The sequence below is a fragment of the Oncorhynchus gorbuscha genome, linkage group LG12 (assembly GCF_021184085.1).
Source record: "Oncorhynchus gorbuscha isolate QuinsamMale2020 ecotype Even-year linkage group LG12, OgorEven_v1.0, whole genome shotgun sequence".
In the NCBI taxonomy this organism is placed as follows: domain Eukaryota; kingdom Metazoa; phylum Chordata; class Actinopteri; order Salmoniformes; family Salmonidae; genus Oncorhynchus; species Oncorhynchus gorbuscha.
In genome coordinates this window covers 7,039,501-7,058,442 of record NC_060184.1, presented here as the reverse complement: position 1 = coordinate 7,058,442, position 18,942 = coordinate 7,039,501, and the positions used below count along the sequence as shown (strand labels likewise).

The 18,942-nt window shown below is 46.6% G+C and overlaps 1 protein-coding gene across 1 annotated transcript in view; it reads left to right on the top strand.

The window, feature by feature from the left end:
* LOC123990488 (inner centromere protein-like) overlaps window positions 1-18,942 on the top strand; it is a 100,143-nt gene that overhangs the window by 57,364 nt on the left and 23,837 nt on the right. Inside the window, exon 2 of the mRNA XM_046291037.1 lies at window positions 12,174-12,270. The gene's annotated coding sequence lies outside the window, so the exon portion shown is untranslated. The remainder of the gene's footprint in view (window positions 1-12,173; window positions 12,271-18,942) is intronic.

The following is an 18,942-nucleotide window of genomic DNA, read 5'->3' as shown; positions in this document are numbered from 1 at the left end:
GTTACTGCTACCACTACTACTACTACTAATACTAATACTATTACTACTACTACTGTCACGCCTTGGTCTTAGTATTTTGTGTTTTCTTTATCTATGTGGACAGGCCAGGGTGTGACATGGGTTATTGTGGTGTGTTTTTGTCTTGGGTTTTTGTGGGTGTCTAATTAGTCTAGGGCTGCCTGAGGGCGGTTCTCAATCAGAGTCAGGTGATTTATCGTTGTCTCTGATTGGGAACCATATTTAGGGCAGCCATATTCTGTGAGTGTTTTCGTGGGTGATTGTTCCTGTCTCTGTGTTAGTGTTCACCAGATAGGCTGTAATAGGTTTCGCGTTTCGTTTGTTGTTTTTGTTATTACTACTACTATTACTACTACTACTACTACTACTACTACTACTACTACTACCACTATTACTACTACTACTACTACTACCACTACTACATCTACTATTATTACTACTATTGCTATTACTATTATTACTATTACTACTACTACTACTACTACTACTACTACTACTGCTAATTCTACTACCACCACTACCACTACTAATAATTATAGTACTACAAAAAATACTATTACTACTACTATTACTACTACTAGTATTACTACTACTAATGTAAATTATACTACCACCACTACCACTACTAATACTATATTTCTAGAAGGTGTCTCTCTGGGGTGGTGTGTCTGTAGGGTGGTGTGTCTGTAGGGTGGTGTCTCTGTAGGGTGTGTGTCTGTAGGGTGGTGTCTCTGTGTAGGGTGGTATGTCTCTGTAGGGTGGTGTGTCTGTAGGGTGGTGTGTCTGTAGGGTGGTGTCTCTGTGTAGGGTGGTATGTCTCTGTAGGGTGGTGTCTCTATAGGGTGGTGTGTCTCTGGGGTGGTGTGTCTCTGAGGTGGTGTGTCTCTGAGGTGGTGTGTCTCTGGGGTGGTGTGTCTCTGGGGTGGTGTGTCTCTGAGGTGGTGTGTCTCTGGGGTTGTGTGTCTCTGGGGTGGTGTGTCTCTGTAGGGTGGTGTGTCTCTGGAGTGATGTCTCTCTGGGGTGGTGTGTCTCTGTAGGGTGGTGTGTGTCTAGGGTGGTGTCTCTCTGTAGGGTGGTGTGTCTCTGGGGTGGTGGGTCTGCTAGTCATCTACTGCTAAATTCATTGCTTTCCTATTATACACACCAGCAGGTCAGACACACCAGTACCTGTTGCTGTTAGTCTGTATCCCTCTTGCTGTTAGTCTGTATCCCTGCTGCTGTTAGTCTGTGTCCCTGCTGGTGTTAATCTGTATCCCTGCTGCTGTTAGTCTGTATCCCTGCTGCTGTTAGTCTGTATCCCTGCTGCTGTTTTCTGTATCCCTGCTGCTGTTAGTCTGTATCCCTGCTGCTGTTAATCTGTATCCCTGTTGCTGTTAGTCTGTATCCCTGCTGTTAGTCTGTATCCCTGCTGCTGTTAGTCTGTATCCTGCTGCTGTTAGTTTGTATCCTTGCTGCTGTTAGTCTGTATCCCTGCTGCTGTTAGTCTGTATCCCTGCTGCTGTTAGTCTGTATCCCTGCTGCTGTTAGTCTGTATCCCTGCTGCTGTTAGTTTGTATCCTTGCTGCTGTTAGTCTGTATCCCTGCTGCTGTTAGTCTGTATCCCTGCTGCTGTTAATCTGTATCCCTGTTGCTGTTAGTCTGTATCCCTGCTGCTGTTAGTCTGTATCCTTGCTGGTGTTAGTCTGTATCCCTGCTGCTGTTAGTCTGTATCCCTGCTGCTGTTAGTCTGTATCCCTGTTGCTGTTAGTCTGTATCCCTGCTGCTGTTAGTCTGTATCCTTGCTGGTGTTAGTCTGTATCCCTGCTGCTGTTAGTCTGTATCCCTGCTGCTGTTAGTCTGTATCCCTGCTGCTGTTAGTCTCCAAAAAAATCCATATATTTTGTGTAAAACCATGATGAAGGCTACAGGCCGAAACATGTTGGCTTTAAAGTGGAACATTTTTGCAACATTCAATCATATCAACATCTGTTCAATGAAGAATATGACACTTAAAAATATATATATCTGACAAGCGAGCACTTAGATATGGTCATTTCAAATGTTCATAAATGAATAGAATATTTGTGTATGACGTACATCAAGGCATTTGTGAAAATATGATGTAAATATATACAGGGAAAGCGGCCATGTGTTTGGACAACTGCTAGAAACTGCAGTAAATAAAACCTAATAAAAACATCTGTCTTGTCCAGGACCGGAGTCTACGCAGACCGGTGCGCTATGGCCAATCAGAGCTACAGTAGAACCTTTATACAAACAAGCCATTTGTCACACAGGCCTGTCATCATTCACTTTGAACTGGCCTGTGTGACTTTAGATCATTAGAACACCTTCACCAAAAGCCATGAATACACCTTGAATGGATGTCTGCAAATACTGTATATAAATGTCAAGAGAGTCGTCTTGCAGTTGTGAACTTTGCAGTCCTATTGATCAAACATCCATGAACAGGTAGACTCTCTCTTCCTCAGTTGATTATACACGTCAACAAAAACAAGATCAACAACTAACGCTAGCCTTGAGCAAGATAAGATTTTTAAAAATCTAACGAAGGAACATTAGATAAACACCCTCTCAACCTTTTTCAGCTAGTTGGCTGAAGTAATGGTAACCAATAACGCATTGTAGCCTACTCGCCCTTCGGCGGCTTGCCTGCTAATGCTAATGCTAGTCCCAAACAAGCACCCTAAGCTAACTGGCTAACGTTGGCTAGCTTTCTAGCTACTTCCAGACACAAATGAGAGAACACCTCACTCTGACCATTTTGCTCACCATAGCAGAGCTGGTTAGGCTGTTTATATCTAGAACGTTCTTGACTAATTATTACATTTTTGTGTCTACATTTACTGACACCGGTCATATTCAGTGGGTGTTGCACGTTCGTAAATTCATCCATAGCACGAGAGTGCTATGCAATCAGACTAGACAGCCAGAGTGGATTTGCGAACGCAAGAGATATGCTAACTGGATAACAGTTGTTCCAAGTTCATCATAGCTAGCTAGCAAAGCGATTCACGTGTCTTGCTAGCTAACCAACCCTCTCTACACATCATTCTGTGACATCATTACCTCTCTACACATCATTCTATGACATCATTACCTCTCTACATTCTGTGACATCAGTATTCTCCTTTCTACACATCATTCTGTGACATCATTACTTCTCTACACATCATTCTGTGACATCATTAGCTCTCTACACATCATTCTGTGACATCATTACTTCTCTACACATCATTCTGTGACATCATTACCTCTCTACACATCATTCTGTGACATCATTAATTCTCTACACCATTCTGTGACATCATTACTTCTCTACACATCATTCTGTGACATCATTACCTCTCTACACATTTACATTTACATTTAAGTCATTTAGCAGACGCTCTTATCCAGAGCGACTTACAAATTGGTGCATTCACCTTATGACATCCAGTGGAGCAGCCACTTTACAATAGTGCATCTAAATCTTTTAAGGGGGTGAGAAGGATTACTTTATCCTATCCTAGGTAGTCCTTAAAGAGGTGGGGTTTCAGGTGTCTCCGGAAGGTGGTGATTGACTCCGCTGTCCTGGCGTCGTGAGGGAGTTTGTTCCACCATTGGGGGCCAGAGCAGCGAACAGTTTTGACTGGGCTGAGCGGGAACTGTACTTCCTCAGTGGTAGGGAGGCGAGCAGGCCAGAGGTGGATGAACGCAGTGCCCTTGTTTGGGTGTAGGGCCTGATCAGAGCCTGGAGGTACTGAGGTGCCGTTCCCCTCACAGCTCCGTAGGCAAGCACCATGGTCTTGTAGCGGATGCGAGCTTCAACTGGAAGCCAGTGGAGAGAGCGGAGGAGCGGGGTGACGTGAGAGAACTTGGGAAGGTTGAACACCAGACGGGCTGCAGCGTTCTGGATGAGTTGTAGGGCTTAATGGCACAGGCACGGAGCCCAGCCAACAGCGAGTTGCAGTAATCCAGACGGGAGATGACAAGTGCCTGGATTAGGACCTGCGCCGTTTCCTGTGTGAAGCAGGGTCGTACTCTGCGGATGTTGTAGAGCATGAACCTACAGGAACGGGCCACCGCCTTGATGTTAGTTGAGAACAACAGGGTGTTGTCCAGGATCACGCCAAGGTTCTTAGCGCTCTGGGAGGAGGACACAATGGAGTTGTCAACCGTGATGGCGAGATCATGGAACGGGCAGTCCTTCCCCGGGAGGAAGAGCAGTTCCGTCTTGCCGAGGTTCAGCTTGAGGTGGTGATCCGTCATCCACACTGATATGTCTGCCAGACATGCAGAGATGCGATTCGCCACCTGGTCATCAGAAGGGGGAAAGGAGAAGATTAATTGTGTGTCGTCTGCATAGCAATGATAGGAGAGACCATGTGAGGTTATGACAGAGCCATGTGACTTGGTGTATAGCGAGAATAGGAGAGGGCCTAGAACAGAGCCCTGGGGGACACCAGTGGTGAGAGCGCGTGGTGAGGAGACAGATTCTCGCCACGCCACCTGGTAGGAGCGACCTGTCAGGTAGGACGCAATCCAAGCGTGGGCCGCGCCGGAGATGCCCAACTTGGAGAGGGTGGAGAGGAGGATCTGATGGTTCACAGTATCTTAGGCAGCCGATAGGTCTAGAAGGATGAGAGCAGAGGAGAGAGAGTTAGCTTTAGCAGTGCGGAGCGCCTCCGTGATACAGAGAAGAGCAGTCTCAGTTGAATGACTAGTCTTGAAACCTGACTGATTTGGATCAAGAAGGTCATTCTGAGAGAGATAGCGGGAGAGCTGGCCAAGGACGGCACGTTCAAGAGTTTTGGAGAGAAAAGAAAGAAGGGATACTGGTCTGTAGTTGTTGACATCGGAGGGATCGAGTGTAGGTTTTTTTCAGAAGGGGTGCAACTCTCGCTCTCTTGAAGACGGAAGGGACGTAGCCAGCGGTCAGGGATGAGTTGATGAGCGAGGTGAGGTAAGGGAGAAGGTCTCCGGAAATGGTCTGGAGAAGAGAGGAGGGGATAGGGTCAAGCGGGGCAGGTTGTTGGGCGGCCGGCCGTCACAAGACGCAAGATTTCATCTGAGAGAGGGAGAAAGAGGTCAGAGCACAGGGTAGGGCAGTGTGAGCAGAACCAGCGGTGTCGTTTGACTTAGCAAACGAGGATCGGATGTCGTCGACCTTCTTTTCAAAATGGTTGACGAAGTCATCTGCAGAGAGGGAGGAGGGGGAGGGGGAGGAGGATTCAGGAGGGAGGAGAAGGTGGCAAAGAGCTTACTAGGGTTAGAGGCAGATGCTTGGAATTTAGAGTGGTAGAAAGTGGCTTTAGCAGCAGAGACAGAGGAGGAAAATGTAGAGAGGAGGGAGTGAAAGGATGCCAGGTCCGCAGGAGGCAAGTTTTCCTCCATTTCCGCTCGGCTGCCCGGAGCCCTGTTCTGTGAGCTCGCAATGAGTCGTCGAGCCACGGAGCGGGAGGGAGGACCGAGCCGGCCTGGAGGATAGGGGACATAGAGAGTCAAAGGATGCAGAAAGGGAGGAGAGGAGGGTTGAGGAGGCAGAATCAGGAGATAGGTTGGAGAAGGTTTGAGCAGAGGGAAGAGATGATAGGATGGAAGAGGAGAGAGTAGCGGGGAGAGAGAGCGAAGGTTGGGACGGCGCGATACCATCCGAGTAGGGGCAGTGTGGGAAGTGTTGATGAGAGCGAGAGGGAAAAGGATACAAGGTAGTGGTCGGAGACTTGGAGGGGAGTTGCAATGAGGTTAGTGGAAGAACAGCATCTAGTAAAGATGAGGTCGAGTGTATTGCCTGCCTTGTGAGTAGGGGGGAAGGTGAGAGGGTGAGGTCAAAGAGGAGAGGAGTGGAAAGAAGGAGGCAGAGAGGAATGAGTCAAAGGTAGACGTGGGGAGGTTAAAGTCGCCCAGAACTGTGAGAGGTGAGCCGTCCTCAGGAAAGGAGCTTATCGAGGCATCAAGCTCATTGATGAACTCTCCGAGGGAACCTGGAGGGCGATAAATGATAAGGATGTTAAGCTTGAAAGGGCTGGTAACTGTGACAGCATGGAATTCAAAGGAGGCGATAGACAGATGGGTAAGGGGAGAAAGAGAGAATGACCACTTGGGAGAGATGAGGATCCCGGTGCCACCACCCCGCTGACCAGAAGCTCTCGGGTGTGCGAGAACCCGTGGGCGGACGAAGAGAGAGCAGTAGGAGTAGCAGTGTTATCTGTGGTGATCCATGTTTCCGTCAGTGCCAAGAAGTCGAGGGACTGGAGGAGGCATAGGCTGAGATGAACTCTGCCCTGTTGGCCGCAGATCGGCAGTTCCAGAGGCTACCGGAGACCTGGAACTCCACGTGGGTCGTGCGCGCTGGGACCACCAGATTAGGGTGGCCGCGGCCACGCGGTGTGGAGCGTTTGTATGGTCTGTGCAGAGAGGAGAGAACAGGGATAGACAGACACATAGTTGACAGGCTACAGAAGAGGCTACGCTAATGCAAAGGAGATTGGAATGACAAGTGGACTACACGTCTCAAATGTTCAGAAAGTTAAGCTTACGTAGCAAGAATCTTATTGACTAAAATGATTAAAATGATACAGTACTGCTGAAGTAGGCTAGCTGGCAGTGGCTGCGTTGTTGACTTTGTAGGCTAGCTGGCAGTGGCTGCGTTGTTGACACTACACTAATCAAGTCGTTCCGTTGAGTGTAATAGTTTCTACAGTGCTGCTATTCGGGGCTAGCTGGCTAGCTAGCAGTGTTGATTACGTTACGTTGCGTTAAAAGAACGACAATAGCTGGCTAGCTAACCTAGAAAATCGCTCTAGACTACACAATTATCTTTGATACAAAGACGGCTATGTAGCTAGCTATGTAGCTAGCTACGATCAAACAAATCAAACCGTTGTACTGTAATGAAATGAAATGAAAATGTGATACTACCTGTGGAGCGAAGCGGAATGCGACCGGGTTGTTGAGTGCGGAAGTTCTATTCGGTAGACGTTGGCTAGCTGTTGGCTAGCTAGCAGTGTCTCCTCGTCTCCTACACATCATTCTGTGACATCATTAGCTCTCTACACATCATTCTGTGACATCATTACTTCTCTACACATCATTCTGTGACATCATTCTTATGGTAAAAATGTTTCTTATGTTCTTAGATGTGATGCAGATATTATCGGTGCTGAATGAAAATGTAATTATATTCTTTATCCTGTGGTCCACAACCCACCATACCATAATAACCGATCATACCATAACAACCCATTATATAGTAACAACCCATCATACCATAACAACCCATTATATAGTAACAACCCACATTACCATAACAACCCATCATACCATAACAACCCATTATATAGTAACAACCCATCATACCATAACAACCCATTATATAGTAACAACCCATCATACCATAACAACCCATCATACCATAACAACCCATCATATAGTAACAACCCATTATATAGTAACAACCCATTATATAGTAACAACCCATTATATAGTGACAACCCATTATATAGTAACAACCCATTATACCATAACAACCCATCATACCATAACAACCCATTATATAGTAACAACCCATTATATAGTAACAACCCATTATATAGTGACAACCCATCATACCATAATAACCCATCATACCATAACAACCCATCATATAGTAACAACCCATCATACCATAACAACCCATCATACCATAACAACCCATCATACCATAACAACCCTTCATACCATAACAACCCATTATATAGTAACAACCCACATTACCATAACAACCCATTATACCATAACAACCCATCATACCATAACAACCCATTATATAGTAATAACCCATCATACCATAACAACCCATCATACCATAACAACCCATCATACCATAACAACCCATTATATAGTAACAACCCACATTACCATAACAACCCATTATACCATAACAACCCATCATACCATAACAACCCATCGTACCATAACAACCCATTTTATAGTAATAACCGATCATACCATAACAACCCATTACATAGTAACAACCCATCATACCATAACAACCCATTATATAGTAATAACCCATCATACCATAACAACCCATTATATAGTAACAACCCATTATATAGTAACAACCCATTATACCATAATAACCCATCATACCATAACAACCCATCATATAGTAACAACCCATTATATAGTAACAACCCATCATATAGTAACAACCCATCATACCATAACAACCCATCATACCATAACAACCCATTATATAGTAACAACCCATTATATAGTAACAACCCATTATATAGTAACAACCCATTATATAGTAACAACCCATTATATAGTAACAACCCATTATACCATAATAACCCATCATACCATAACAACCCATTATATAGTAACAACCCATTATACCATAACAACCCGTTATACCATAACAACCCATCATACCATAACAACCCATCATACCATAACAACCCATCATACCATAACAACCCATCATACCATAACAACCCATCATACCATAACAACCCATCATATAGTAACAACCCATCATACCATAACAACCCATCATACCATAACAACCCATTATATAGTAACAACCCATCATACCATAACAACCCATTATATAGTAACAACCCATCATACCATAACAACCCATCATACCATAACAACCCATTATATAGTAACAACCCATCATACCATAATAACCCATTATATAGTAACAACCCATCATACCATAATAACCCATTATATAGTAACAACCCACATTACCATAACAACCCATCATACCATAACAACCCATCATACCATAACAACCCATCATACCATAACAACCCATCATACCATAACAACCCATTATATAGTGACAACCCATCATACCATAATAACCCATCATACCATAACAACCCATCATACCATAACAACCCAGTATATAGTAACAACCCATCATACCATAACAACCCATTATATAGTAACAACCCATCATACCATAACAACCCATCGTACCATAACAACCCATCATACCATAACAACCCATCATACCATAATAACCCATTATATAGTAACAACCCATCATACCATAACAACCCATTATATAGTAACAACCCATCATACCATAATAACCCATTATATAGTAACAACCCATCATACCATAATAACCCATTATATAGTAACAACCCACATTACCATAACAACCCATCATACCATAACAACCCATCATACCATAACAACCCATCATACCATAACAACCCATTATATAGTAACAACCCATCATACCATAATAACCCATTATACCATAATAACCCATCATACCATAACAACCCATCATACCATAACAACCCATCATATAGTAACAACCCATCATACCATAACAACCCATTATATAGTAACAACCCATCATACCATAACAACCCATCATATAGTAACAACCCATCATACCATAACAACCCATTATATAGTAACAACCCATCATACCATAACAACCCATCATACCATAACAACCCATTATATAGTAACAACCCATCATACCATAATAACCCATTATATAGTAACAACCCATCATACCATAACAACCCATTATACCATAATAACCCATCATACCATAACAACCCATCATATAGTAACAACCCATTATATAGTGACATCCCATCATACCATAACAACCCATCATACCATAACAACCCATCATACCATAACAACCCATTATATAGTAACAACCCATCATACCATAACAACCCATCATACCATAACAACCCATCATACCATAACAACCCATTATATAGTAACAACCCATTATATAGTAACAACCCATCATACCATAACAACCCATCATACCATAACAACCCATCATATAGTAACAACCCATTATATAGTAACAACCCATCATACCATAACAACCCATCATACCATAACAACCCATCATACCATAACAACCCATCATACCATAATAACCCATCATACCATAACAACCCATTATATAGTAACAACCCATCATACCATAACAACCCATTATATAGTAACAACCCATCATACCATAATAACCCATTATATAGTAACAACCCATCATACCATAATAACCCATTATATAGTAACAACCCACATTACCATAACAACCCATCATACCATAACAACCCATCATACCATAACAACCCATCATACCATAACAACCCATCATACCATAACAACCCATCATACCATAACAACCCATCATACCATAACAACCCATTATATAGTAACAACCCATCATACCATAATAACCCATTATACCATAACAACCCATCATACCATAACAACCCATTATATAGTAACAACCCATCATACCATAACAACCCATCATATAGTAACAACCCATCATACCATAACAACCCATCATACCATAACAACCCATTATATAGTAACAACCCATCATACCATAACAACCCATCATACCATAACAACCCATTATATAGTAACAACCCATTATATAGTGACAACCCATCATACCATAACAACCCATCATACCATAACAACCCATTATATAGTAACAACCCATCATACCATAACAACCCATCATACCATAACAACCCATTATATAGTAACAACCCATCATACCATAACAACCCATCATACCATAACAACCCATTATATAGTAACAACCCATCATACCATAACAACCCATCATACCATAACAACCCATTATATAGTAACAACCCATCATACCATAATAACCCATTATATAGTAACAACCCACATTACCATAACAACCCATCATACCATAACAACCCATTATATAGTAACAACCCATCATACCATAACAACCCATTATACCATAATAACCCATCATACCATAACAACCCATCATATAGTAACAACCCATTATATAGTAACAACCCATTATATAGTAACAACCCATTATATAGTGACAACCCATCATACCATAACAACCCATCATATAGTAACAACCCATTATATAGTGACAACCCATCATACCATAACAAACCATCATACCATAACAACCCATCATACCATAACAACCCATCATACCATAACAACCCATCATACCATAACAACCCATTATATAGTAACAACCCATTATATAGTAACAACCCATCATACCATAACAACCCATCATACCATAACAACCCATCATACCATAACAACCCATTATATAGTAACAACCCATTATATAGTAACAACCCATCATACCATAACAACCCATCATACCATAACAACCCATTATATAGTAACAACCCATCATACCATAACAACCCATTATATAGTAACAACCCATCATACCATAATAACCCATTATATAGTAACAACCCATCATACCATAACAACCCATCATACCATAACAACCCATTATATAGTAACAACCCATCATACCATAACAACCCATTATATAGTAACAACCCACATTACCATAACAACCCATCATACCATAACAACCCATTATATAGTAACAACCCATCATACCATAACAACCCATTATATAGTAACAACCCATCATATCATAACAACCCATTATATAGTAACAACCCATTATATAGTAACAACCCATTATATAGTAAACAGACTGTCTCATGTCTGGCCTTCTTGGTTCCTCTGTCCAGTGTCTGTGTTCTGTTGACCATCTTAATCTTTTCTTTTTATTGGCCAGTCTGAGATGTGGCTTTTTCTTTGCAACACTGACTAGAAGGCCAGCATCCCAGAGTCGCCTCTTCACTGTTGACGGAGAGAGAGAGACATGATAATGAGCCTGAAGGAATCCTCTTGGTCCTCTGTTTAAAGTCAGGAAGATGTCAATAATAAATTAGACTCTCGTGCTTCCTGCATGGCACACACACACACACACACACACACACACACACACACACACACACACGCACACGCACGCGCACGCGCACACGCACACGCACACACACACACACACACACACACACACACACACACACACACACACACACACACACACACACACACACACACACACACACACATCCCCCCTCCCTCCAATTCTGGATGATGGGCCCATACAATACAACACATAGGGTTAACAGCCCCCCCACCACCCCCACCAGCCCACCCTCCCTGCTCTCAACCCCTGATAGGCTGCCGGGGCTAGATGCTGGCACTCCTCTGGACCAATAGCAGGGCCCGGTGGTGATGTCATGGGGTAGTAGAGGGGCTGTTGCTGATGCTGCCGCTTGTCTGTATCCAAGGAGCAACACTGACAGAGAGAGAGAGACGGCCTGATAACCCGGACCTTCCCCACCAACCCCATCTACCATCATCATCTCCGCCCTGCTCCAGAGGAGGGTAAGGAAAAACACGCCTCTCCTGAACATAACACAGAAAGACATCAAGGAGGTAGACCGTTATCTGGGGGTAGTAATACTAATATTATGGGATGTTACTAAACGGATGTAGTGTAGTAGCTGTTGGCTGTACTGGAAAACGATGCAACAACTGTCGTCTAGGAACTCTGTACTCTCTCTCTCCACGTTGTGTCTGTCTGTCTGTCTGTCTGTCTGTCTGTCTGTCTGTCTGTCTGTCTGTCTGTCTGTCTGTCTGTCTGTCTGTCTGTCTGTCTGTCTGTCTGTCTGTCTGTCTGTCTGTCTGTCTGTCTGTAATCAGGTACTCTCTCTCCACGTTGTGTCTGTCTGTCTGTCTGTAAACAGGTACTCTCTCTCCACGTTGTGTCTGTCTGTCTGTCTGTCTGTCTGTCTGTCTGTCTGTCTGTCTGTCTGTCTGTCTGTCTGTCTGTCTGTCTGTCTGTCTGTCTGTAATCAGGTACTCTCTCTCCACGTTGTGTCTGTCTGTCTGTCTGTCTGTCTGTCTGTCTGTCTGTCTGTCTGTCTGTCTGTCTGTCTGTCTGTCTGTCTGTCTGTCTGTCTGTCTGTCTGTAATCAGGTACTCTCTCTCTCCACGTTGTGTCTGTCTGTCTGTCTGTCTGTCTGTCTGTCTGTCTGTCTGTCTGTCTGTCTGTCTGTCTGTCTGTCTGTCTGTCTGTCTGTCTGTCTGTCTGTAATCAGGTACTCTCTCTCTATGTTGTGTCTGTCTGTCTGTAATCAGGTACTCTCTCTCGCCATGTTGTGTCTGTCTGTCTGTCTGTCTGTCTGTCTGTCTGTCTGTCTGTCATCAGGTACTCTCTCTCTCCATGTTGTGTCTGTCTGTCTGTCTGTCAGTAATCAGGTACTCTCTCTCTCCATGTTGTGTCTGTCTGTAATCAGGTACTCTCTCTCTATGTTGTGTCTGTCTGTCAGTAATCAGGTACTCTCTCCATGTTCTGTCTGTCTGTCTGTCTGTCTGTCTGTCTGTCTGTCTGTCTGTCTGTCTGTCTGTCTGTCTGTCTGTCTGTCTGTCTGTCTGTCTGTCTGTCTGTCTGTCTGTCTGTCTGTCTGTAATCAGGTACTCTCTCTCTCCATGTTGTGTCTGTCAGTAATCAGGTACTCTCTCTCTATGTTGTGTCTGTCTGTCAGTAATCAGGTACTCTCTCCATGTTCTGTCTGTCTGTCTGTCTGTAATCAGGTACTCTCTCTCTCCATGTTGTGTCTGTCTGTCTGTAATCAGGTACTCTCTCTCTATGTTGTGTCTGTCTGTCTGTCTGTCATCAGGTACTCTCTCTCTCTCGCCATGTTGTGTCTGTCTGTCTGTCTGTCATCAGGTACTCTCTCTCTCCATGTTGTGTCTGTCTGTCTGTAATCAGGTACTCTCTCTCTATGTTGTGTCTGTCTGTCTGTCTGTCTGTCTGTCTGTCTGTCTGTCTGTCTGTCTGTCTGTCTGTCTGTCTGTCTGTCTGTCTGTCTGTCTGTCTGTCTGTCTGTCTGTCTGTCTGTCTGTCTGTCTGTCTGTCTGTCTGTCTGTCTGTCTGTCTGTCTGTCTGTCTGTCTGTCTGTCTGTCTGTCATCAGGTACACTCTCTCTCTCTCCATGTTGTGTCTGTCTGTCTGTCTGTCTGTAATCAGGTACTCTCTCTATGTTGTGTCTGTCTGTCTGTAATCAGGTACTCTCTCTCCATGTTGTGTCTGTCTGTAATCAGGTACTCTCTCTCTCCATGTTGTATCTGTCTGTCAGTAATCAGGTACTCTCTCTCTCCATGTTGTGTCTGTCTGTCTGTAATCAGGTACTCTCTCTCTCCATGTTGTATCTGTCAGTAATCAGGTACTCTCTCTGTCCATGTTGTATCTGTCTGTCAGTAATCAGGTACTCTCTCTCTCCATGTTGTATCTGTCTGTCAGTAATAATGTATCCTATTCAGCGTTGTCAGTCTCTTTGTTTGCAGTATGTATGATTCACTCTGGGTGGGTGTGTATTGGGAGGAGCGGTGCTGACTGGACATTAGGTAATAGGATAAGGAAAGGAGGAGATGGGGGGAATGATAGAGGGGAAGTGAGGACAGAGAGAGAGAGAGAGAGAGAGAGAGAGAGAGAGAGAGAGAGAGACAGAGAGAATATGGATAGTAGGCTTTATTTAGAAAAGTAGCATAGATCTACTGATACGCTGATGACAGCAAGAGAGGAAGACAGACAGACAGACAGACAGACAGACAGACAGACAGACAGACAGACAGACAGACAGACAGACAGACAGACAGACAGACAGACAGACAGACAGACAGACAGACAGACAGACAGACAGACAGACAGACAGACAGACAGAGGACAGGCAGACAGACAGACAGACAGACAGACAGACAGACAGACAGACAGACAGACAGACAGACAGACAGACAGACAGACAGACAGAGGACAGACAGACAGACAGACAGACAGACAGACAGACAGACAGACAGACAGACAGACAGACAGACAGACAGACAGACAGACAGACAGACAGACAGACAGAGGACAGGCAGACAGACAGACAGACAGACAGACAGACAGACAGACAGACAGACAGACAGACAGACAGACAGACAGACAGACAGACAGACAGACAGACAGACAGACAGAGGAGAGAATGCAGACTTTCCTGTCTTCTTTATTGACAAACAAGAAGTGAACAGCTTACCATGCAGAATGTTTCTATCGACCAGCCTCTCGGGTGACAGTTGTGAGTGTGCGCCTGCTTGTGGGCAGGGCACCACTGGTCTCTAGAGGTATCATGTCACAGTGGAAAGAGAGCTGTGACACAGCGGTCTGGACAGTCACAGTGAAGAGAGAGCTGTGACACACTGATAAGGACAGTCACAGTGGTCTGGACAGGAGGCTGTTGGAAATACACTATTTGCACAGAGTTGTGCTTATTTCTGACTGAGCTTTGATTGGCTGTTTTTTTTAATAACAAATAATGTATTTTTACACCAAATACTAACATACACATAGAAACAACAATTTACAGACGCACACAAACAACGACAACATCTCATCTGCCTAGACTCGCATGCTCCCACCCCCATCCCTAGTGCCTGGCCACACCCCCATCCCTAGTGCCTGGCCACACCCCCATCCCTAGTGCCTGGCTACACCCACATCCCTAGTGCCTGGCCACACCCCCATCCCTAGTGCCTGGCCACACCCCCATCCCTAGTGCCTGGCTACACCCACATCCCTAGTGCCTGGCCACACCCCCATCCCTAGTGCCTGGCCACAACCCCATCCCTAGTGCCTGGCCACACCCACAGCCCTAGTGCTTGGCCACACCCCCATCCCTAGTGCCTGGCCACACCCCCATCCCTAGTGCCTGGCCACACCCACATCCCTAGTGCCTGGCCACACCCCCATTCCTAGTGCCTGGCCACACCCCTATCCCTAGTGCCTGGCCACACCCTCATCTCTAGTGCCTGGCCACACCCTCATCTCTAGTGCCTGGCCACACCCCTATCCCTAGTGCCTGGCCACACCCTCATCTCTAGTGCCTGGCCACACCCTCATCTCTAGTGCCTGGCCACACCCCCATCTCTAGTGCCTGGACACACCCTCATCTCTAGTGCCTGGCCACACCCCCATTCCTAGTGCCTGGCCACACCCCTATCCCTAGTGCCTGGACACACCCTCATCTCTAGTGCCTGGCCACACCCCCATCCCTAGTGCCTGGCCACACCCTCATCCCTAGTGCCTGGCCACACCCACATCCCTAGTGCCTGGCCACACCCTCATCCCTAGTGCCTGGCCACACCCCTATCCCTAGTGCCTGGCCACACCCTCATCTCTAGTGCCTGGCCACACCCCTATCCCTAGTGCCTGGCCACACCCTCATCCCTAGTGCCTGGCCACACCCCTATCCCTAGTGCCTGGCCACACCCCTATCCCTAGTGCCTGGCCACACCCTCATCCCTAGTGCCTGGCCACACCCACATCCCTAGTGCCTGGCCACACCCCTATCCCTAGTGCCTGGCCACACCCCTATCCGTAGTGCCTGGCCACACCCCCATCCCTAGTGCCTGGCCACACCCCTATCTCTAGTGCCTGGCCACACCCCTATCCCTAGTGCCTGGCCACACCCCTATCCCTAGTGCCTGGCCACACCCTCATCCCTAGTGCCTGGCCACACCCACATCCCTAGTGCCTGGCCACACCCTCATCCCTAGTGCCTGGCCACACCCCTATCCCTAGTGCCTGGCCACACCCTCATCTCTAGTGCCTGGCCACACCCTCATCTCTAGTGCCTGGCCACACCCCTATCCCTAGTGCCTGGCCACACCCTCATCCCTAGTGCCTGGCCACACCCCTATCCCTAGTGCCTGGCCACACCCCTATCCCTAGTGCCTGGCCACACCCTCATCCCTAGTTCCTGGCCACACCCACATCCCTAGTGCCTGGCCACACCCCTATCCCTAGTGCCTGGCCACACCCCTATCCCTAGTGCCTGGCCACACCCCCATCCCTAGTGCCTGGCCACACCCCTATCTCTAGTGCCTGGCCACACCCACATCTCTAGTGCCTGGCCACACCCCTATCTCTAGTGCCTGGCCACACCCACATCTCTAGTGCCTGGCCACACCCCTATCTCTAGTGCCTGGCCACACCCCTATCCCTAGTGCCTGGCCACACCCCTATCCCTAGTGCCTGGCCACACCCTCATCCCTAGTGCCTGGCCACACCCACATCCCTAGTGCCTGGCCACACCCTCATCCCTAGTGCCTGGCCACACCCCTATCCCTAGTGCCTGGCCACACCCTCATCTCTAGTGCCTGGCCACACCCCTATCCCTAGTGCCTGGCCACACCCCCATCCCTAGTGCCTGGCCACACCCTCATCTCTAGTGCCTGGCCACACCCTCATCTCTAGTGCCTGGCCACACCCCTATCCCTAATGCCTGGCCACACCCCTATCCCTAGTGCCTGGCCACACCCTCATCCCTAGTGCCTGGCCACACCCACATCCCTAGTGCCTGGCCACACCCTCATCCCTAGTGCCTGGCCACACCCCTATCCCTAGTGCCTGGCCACACCCTCATCTCTAGTGCCTGGCCACACCCTCATCCCTAGTGCCTGGCCACACCCCTATCCCTAGTGCCTGGCCACACCCTCATCCCTAGTGCCTGGCCACACCCTCATCCCTAGTGCCTGGCCACACCCACATCCCTAGTGGCTGGCCACACCCCTATCCCTAGTGCCTGGCCACACCCCTATCCCTAGTGCCTGGCCACACCCCCATCCCTAGTGCCTGGCCACACCCCTATCTCTAGTGCCTGGCCACACCCACATCTCTAGTGCCTGGCCACACCCCTATCTCTAGTGCCTGGCCACACCCCTATCTCTAGTGCCTGGCCACACCCCTATCTCTAGTGCCTGGCTACACCCACAGCCCTAGTGCTTGGCCACACCCCCATCCCTAGTGCCTGGCCACACCCCCATCCCTAGTGCTTGGCCACACCCCTATCCCTAGTGCCTGGCCACACCCACATCTCTAGTGCCTGGCCACACCCACATCTCTAGTGCCTGGCCACACCCACATCTCTAGTGCCTGGCCACACCCCATCTCTAGTGCCTGGCCACACCCACATCTCTAGTGCCTGGCCACACCCCTATCTCTAGTGCCTGGCCACACCCCTATCTCTAGTGCCTGGCCACACCCCTATCCCTAGTGCCTGGACACACCCCCATCCCTAGTGCCTGGACACACCCCTATCTCTAGTGCCTGGCCACACCCTCATCTCTAGTGCCTGGCCACACCCTCATCTCTAGTGCCTGGCCACACCCACAGCCCTAGTGCCTGGCCACACCCTCATCTCTAGTGCCTGGCCACACCCTCATCTCTAGTGCCTGGCCACACCCTCATCCCTAGTGCCTGGCCACACCCTCATCCCTAGTGCCTGGCCACACCCCTATCCCTAGTGCCTGGCCACACCCCCATCTCTAGTTCCTGGCCGCACCCTCATCCCTAGTGCCTGGCCACACCCCTATCTCTAGTGCCTGGCCACACCCCTATCCCTAGTGCCTGGCCACTGAATGTATTCAGATTGGGTTTTTTCAACAAAGGGGGCTTTAAGTTTTTAAAATGAATCAGTTATATCAGTAGATCGTCTACAAATACGTTTGGTTCATGTTTGCCAATACTGATAGCTGTTACGTTTGGGTCCTGTCTATTTCTTTCTGCAAGCGGTTCAATTGCCAGTGCAAACAGGAGGGGAAACAGGACATCCCTGTCTTGTGCCCCTTTCGAAAGCAATTTCATCAGATAACATGTTATTTGTGTATATTTTTTTGCATTATGTAATATTTTTATTAAATGTATTATTTCAGCTGGAAAGTTGAAAGCTTCCAAAGTTTTGAATAGAAAAGGCCATTCAAGACGGTCGAAGGCCTTTTCGGCATCAACAGCCATTATTGATAAATGTATATCTTGTTTTTTTGCATATTGTATTAAACTGAAACATGTTCTTGTATTTGTTTTTAAGTGTCTATTTTTTATAAACCCTGTTTGATTGACATGTATCAAGTCTGGTAAGACTTTTGCCATTTTATTGCTTGTGAGCTTTGTTAGTATTTTGTTGCTTTATTGTCACAATTTATTAAACTTATGGGTCTATAATCAGCAGGCGACTC